Genomic DNA, 6,400 nt, shown 5'->3' on the forward strand with positions numbered 1-6,400 from the left:
GACTCAAAGACATCATGGGCTTCTGAAGGGAAAGAAATAAGTATTATTTTAGTCCATGTTCCTTTTGCTTTTAAAATCCCAATCTTAAGTCAAAAGCAACCCAGCTCTGCAATACTGTGTGTGAAACTGTGTTTTGCAGAAGGACAGTGATTTGGCCAGCAGGTGCAGTCGTAACGTTCCTGGCTGGAATGTGGTTGTGTGTGTCTGATTTATTTTCTATGAGCTTGTACCTAAAACACACACATTTTCAGTCCCAAATGCATGACAGAAAAATGGGAACACTCAAACTCTCATACTACACAATAATTTAAAATAATCAGAGACTGCGAGTCCAGATATTATTATACTTCACTGATTCATGTTCATTTTCATGTTTATGAGTTACTGGTGTGCTGGGGTCTGGGATGCACATGGCTGTTTGGTAGTTCAGGTTGCCATGACATTCACATAGAGGATGATCAGACAAGAAATTAGTTGTCATTGCAATCTAATACTCTTATACGGTAAGGGATTTAGATCCTGCATCATTTCCCAGATAACAAATTGGCTTTGGGTCGGATCTGGCTACATTTCGAAATTATTAATTTGGAAATTAATCACACCTAAAATCAAGTTGTTTGTTGAGGAGAATTGTGATTTAAATCTAGAATTCTGAACTAGATCATATAGTAATGATGTATATTTCGCACTGTAATATAAAGTTATAACTTAATGACCCATTTTATGCCTTAATGTGGTTCCTCTCTATACAGACTGTTTACCGCTAAGGAGCAATAGAGACATTGTGCTTTTGGCTGCCTAATTTAGAAACTTTTCTGTCTCTCCAACCCCATATTACAACTCCACCCAAACCCATTTCCTGAGGAGGCCTCACAATACACACACACTCTCAAATATACAAACATACAGTTTGAAATAAAAGAACTACTAAAAATGCAGTGATTTTCTTTCTGACTGCGGCATTGTAGCCTATGCGCTGGTATGCGCTGCTAGGGAACATGTGATTACACACACACACACACACTAGACAAACAAAAATATTTTGTAATGCATGAAAGACTTATACATGTGTTGTTGTAGGAATTTTCAACCCTGCATGTGCTTATAACAGATGAACATGAATCTGATAAAGTTTTATTACATTGGTTGTTTTACATATCACATGAGTGGCGCTCTATCACGTTTGAAAAAAGGCTTGTTTCTGTTCAAATTGCCAGTTGTAAAAATTGCAAGTCTGGAAAAAAAAGAATTTTTTTTATATAAAAAAAAAAGTATAGCCTAATTGGGAGTTTAGGCCTAGATAAGATGTAAACTGGCAATTGCGTGATGAAAGTAATTACCTTTTAAAATGTTTTTTTTTTTCTATGGCAGAAACAAGCATAGCCTACTAAACACTAGAAGGCTAGTGTTGTCCAGAGCCTATGTTGTCAAAAGAACTTAAGCAAATTCATCCTGCAAATATAAAGCTGTGAAGGTTAAAGTTTGAGTTTTGGACCTGTATGTTATGCGCCTGAATGATCTGCTAAAGGTCCGGCGGTCTCCAGTTACAAACGGCAAGAACATCTGGATGTATTTATCTTTTTGCCCTGCCCGGATACAGTACAGTCTGAGCTCAGAGGCATTAAAAGCTGTGTTATGATTTTTTTAAAATGGATTATTCTGACTGAATAGATTATTAATCTGTTAAACGAAAACTTTTTAACAGTATTTTCACTAAACCAGGTTTAACTTAATATGGTAACACTTTACAATAAAGTCCTATTAATGAGCAATCAATCTGTTACAATTTTTATTAATCTTTGTTAATAAAAATACAATTGTTAATTGTTAGTTCATGCTAACAACAGATAATAATGTATTAGTAAATGTTGAAATCAACGTCAACTAATTAATAAGACACATTAGAAAAATACTTCTAAAGAGTTAACTACAAATGGAACCTTGTTGTAAAGTGTTAGATTGTTAGTGTGGGGCTATTTTGAGCCTTGTTAGTAGTGATTTCTTTTTACTTACCCCCCAGTGCATTACGCTAAACAGTTTTTAGAGATAAAACTCTTTACATTCGATTATCATGAAAACAAATCTCAGAGAACGGTTTACTATGTATGGTTCATTTTGCACCGGAGTTCTGCTTTAAGACTGTCTTAAGAACCAATTTTGGCAACTAGAAGTTAGTCAAGAGGTAATCACTCTTACTTTTCTGATTCAAATTAGACTAATCTACCTTTTTATGTAACTGACTTAAAAAAGTTAGTCTTGAAGAAAAAAAAAAAATATATGACTAACTTTAAGACTCTAAGCACTTTATGTAATTGCCCCCTGGTCTTGTTTGGTCAAATCAGCTGTGTCACGGTGGCGCTAAGGACATGACTTTGCCTTCACATTGCTGATAGGGCTTTTGGGATACTGGAAGGTCAAGCACTGACCAACACTAAACATGAGAAGTGTTGTGCACTGAGGCTGTTCATGAATGAGTAAACTGTTGCTCTAAAAGTCTTTATTGTTTGAGAGAAAACAATGCTGGTTTCACTGTTGTTCCTGAGAATGGAACCACTGGGGGAGAGAGCAGCACCAGTGTGTATCAGCATGCTATGTCATCCCATACACCTTTCAAAAAGCTGAAGGTTCATTGGACAAATAGCAGCATTTTAGCAGTGATATATGCTATTTACACTAATTACAAATAGCGATAGATTACACAATGTATAAATAGTAGTATTTTTATATATTTGCAGTAAGTGTAAATAGTAGTTTTAATTTATACTTAAAAAGTGGCAGATACTATTAGCAACTCAGTGTTGTTGCACATTAAACAGTATGCACTAAAAGAGTGTAAATGATTATATTTATTAAAATTATTAAAGGAGCTGTATGCAAGAAATTTATTTCAATTAATCATAATTTTTCCCTGATATGTCACTAGATATAAATGTTCATTTCAAATACTTATATCACTGACAACAGTAGTCCGGGCCCGGCCAGGATATTGTCAATTAAAAAGTGAAGTCGCAGCCCTTGACTGATGATGATGTTGTCTGGCCTGAAAAATTTTAAGTTTTGCACATCCACAATTATAGCTTAATTGTGCCAAAATCCCTTTAAGTTTTTTCTATGGTCTTTGATTGTGCATTAAAAATGAAGGTGGATGGTAGACTAGGGGCCCCCGAGGTTTTCTTTCCTGCAGAATTTAGCTCCAACTCTGACCAAAGGTTGACCTTAATTAGCTTGGTCTGGTGTGTTTGATAGGGCTGGAGCAAAACTCTGCAGGAAAGTGGACCTTGAGGGCAAGAGGTGAGAACCCCTGAGCTACAACAGAGATTATAGTTAGCACCAGGTTTGAAAACGAGGCTGTGAGGGACAGACTCACTGTGTTTACAATGGCATTCACTGTAAAAAGCTATAATTTTCCACAGCTCATATTGTCGGCAGTTTTTGGTCTGCTGAAATGTATTGGAAATATTGCAAAAACGTGTTCTCGTTTTGTCATCCCAGTTTCATGTCTCTCTCTTTTAAGACCTCTCTGTGGTCTTTTGCGTCTTGTATGATGAAATGCATGTAAGTCAGAATTTCATGCTTTTATTATTTATTTGTGTAAGAAAATCACTCAATTTCTCAGCTGCTGGTAGGCCTAGAGGCTTTTCCAGTTAAAATATTTCAGATGATTATCTCTACAGTGTAAATAAAGATGTGTTTAAAACAGATCATGCAGTTTTTCAGTGCTAGAACTAAAATAGCAGCTATTATAATAAAATAACATCATTATTCATACTTGGGTGAACCGATCACCCACAACACTCTTACTCATGGGTTGAGAAAATGCAAAAACCTAGTTATTATTACCATTGCTGAGAAAATTATTGATATTATATTTGATATTATATTATTGATATTATATTTGATATAATTATTGATATTATTATTGATATATGCCTTTATATTCATTATTAATTTGTAAGTAAAGTTTTTTTTCAGTCATTTGTGTCCGTGATCTCCTTAAAGATACCTGTTTTTATCCAGCTCATCAGGGATGATACAAACACACAGGAAATCAGGTCACACACACACACACACACACACACACACAGCATTTAATCTTACTCAGACAGTCACAGGCGTCTTTAAGCAGGTTAGGGACGGCATAAATATGCTGTTTTGAGTATAACAAAAAAGCTGATCTGCTTGATCTTTACCAACAACAGCGACTTAAAGGATTTAGGATTGGCCTATTACAGAGAAGAAATTACGAAACTAGCTTTATACCTGCACAGACAGAGGTATAGTGGAAATAGGAACATTTAGATGTAGGCTATACATTAATGACACTACACACACAAACCATTTTAAACTGGAGACAAATCCATTTAGATTGTTAGTCTATGTTAATTGACAAAAAGTTGTAGACCACATGACCAAAACTAAGCAGCTGTAGCAGGTCTTTGACCTTCACATGTAAATACAGTGTGTTTCGTCTTCAGTGAAACTGTAATGTCTCTGGACTCTGGACTGCGCTCAGAAACCCAAACAGGACCAAATATTTACTTAAATCCTCTCCATTTCCTCCTGCAAAATAAACTACAACACTCCCACTAAAAATACCTGATTAAAAAAAAAATGTTTCTCATGCAGGCCAAATTTTGTATAGGATATAATTCAAAAATCATGACACAAGAACTTTTAACATCAGAACATGATCAATCTGGTTTATGAAAGTGATGATGGACGGTAGCTGCCTCACGTCCTTCCTATCAAATTACTATCTATAACGGATATTTTTGGTTATGTAAGTTAAAGACAAATATTTTTGTAATATGCCTCTGTTTAAACAATCAAAAATCATGTTTGCAGCAATCCACTACAAATGGAGCAAATATAGCAGTTCATTTAGCCATGTTTACATGAGATTAGCATGAAAAAAAAAAATCAGTTATTTACCTCTGTGCAAAGTTATATCCAATTATATCTAATGAATCTCCTGTCTTGAACTTGTAAAGGCAGCTGACCTGGTAACTATTGAATGTGTGCAGGATACTAGAAAATGTTTGTTTACATTGAGAAAAACCACTGGAATTATATCTAGAACCAGACATTCACTCACCCAAAACTGTGCACACCAATTTCAAACACAGCTAACACACACATTTGCACAGAAAAAATAATATAAACTCTTTAGCAAAAGCATGGGCAGAACATTTCTGTTTTTAAAGGTGCAGTAATCAATTTCTCCGACTTATTCTGATGAGTTAATACTTTATCCTGAAAATTAATAGTTGTCATTAATAATATTAATTATCTTTAATTTCATTTGAGATGTTTTAGTATTTTCATTATAGATTTTGTCATTTCAACATTTCTATTTAACTTTAGTTTAATTACTTCTTACATATTTCAGTTAGTTTCCAATGCAACATTTAAATTTTTAAATATAACTTATTTTTAGCTTCAATTAACAAAAAACATGATTCTTTGAAAGTTTAAACAAAGAATTAGGTTCTTTCATGCTGAATGCAGTCATTCATCTCTTCTCATTCTCCTCTGACGCCGTTATTGTTTTTTTAAGTGCCCGAGTGCACTGTACTGTGTGATGGTTAACATCAAGGACTCATCATGAGGAATCTCATAACAACATGTTTGAGTCCTAACATTCACATAGCCAATAAACACACACACACACACACACACACACACACACACACACACACACACACACACACACACACACACACACACACACACACACACCAGTGAGTTTGTGTGTTCGCATACTCTTGAGAACCTCACACAGGGTCATGACCTGAAACAGTCTCCATTTGTTCTCCCCTTTAGTTTCCCCTTCACCCCTTCACACCTAGAAAAGGTGTATTATATGTAAACAATAAACTCTGCAATGCTAACCCGAAAACTTAAGAGTGAGACTAAAACCCTATCCCTAATGCCCAAACACAATTCACCATAATCTTCAAACATTGACAAAATTCAGTGGCATATTTATTATTTAAGTTTTTTTTTAAAGTTTATATTTAAGTTTTAGACATTTTAATTATATATATATATATATATATATATATATATATATATATATAGAAACACACACACACATCAAGCGATGACAAAGTTGGGAAAAATAAAATGCAGAAAATTAAGTCTTTCCTAATTTCCCAAACAGTACTTGGCAAGTGACCTACGTAAATGATTTGGCAAGGTTATTCCAGTCCACTCTCACTCTCAGGTAAAGAAGATATTTTAAAGAATGTTAAAAAATATTATGCTATGGAAGTCAATGTCTACCGACCGTCGACTCTCTGGTCACCAACGTTCTTTAAAATATCTTTTTTTGTGTTCAACAAAAGAAAGAAACTTTTACAGGTTGGGAATAACTTGAGGGCGAGTAAATGACAAAATT

This window comes from Pimephales promelas, chromosome 11 (assembly GCF_988280905.1).
Source record: "Pimephales promelas chromosome 11, fPimPro1.hap1.1, whole genome shotgun sequence".
NCBI lineage: Eukaryota > Metazoa > Chordata > Actinopteri > Cypriniformes > Leuciscidae > Pimephales > Pimephales promelas.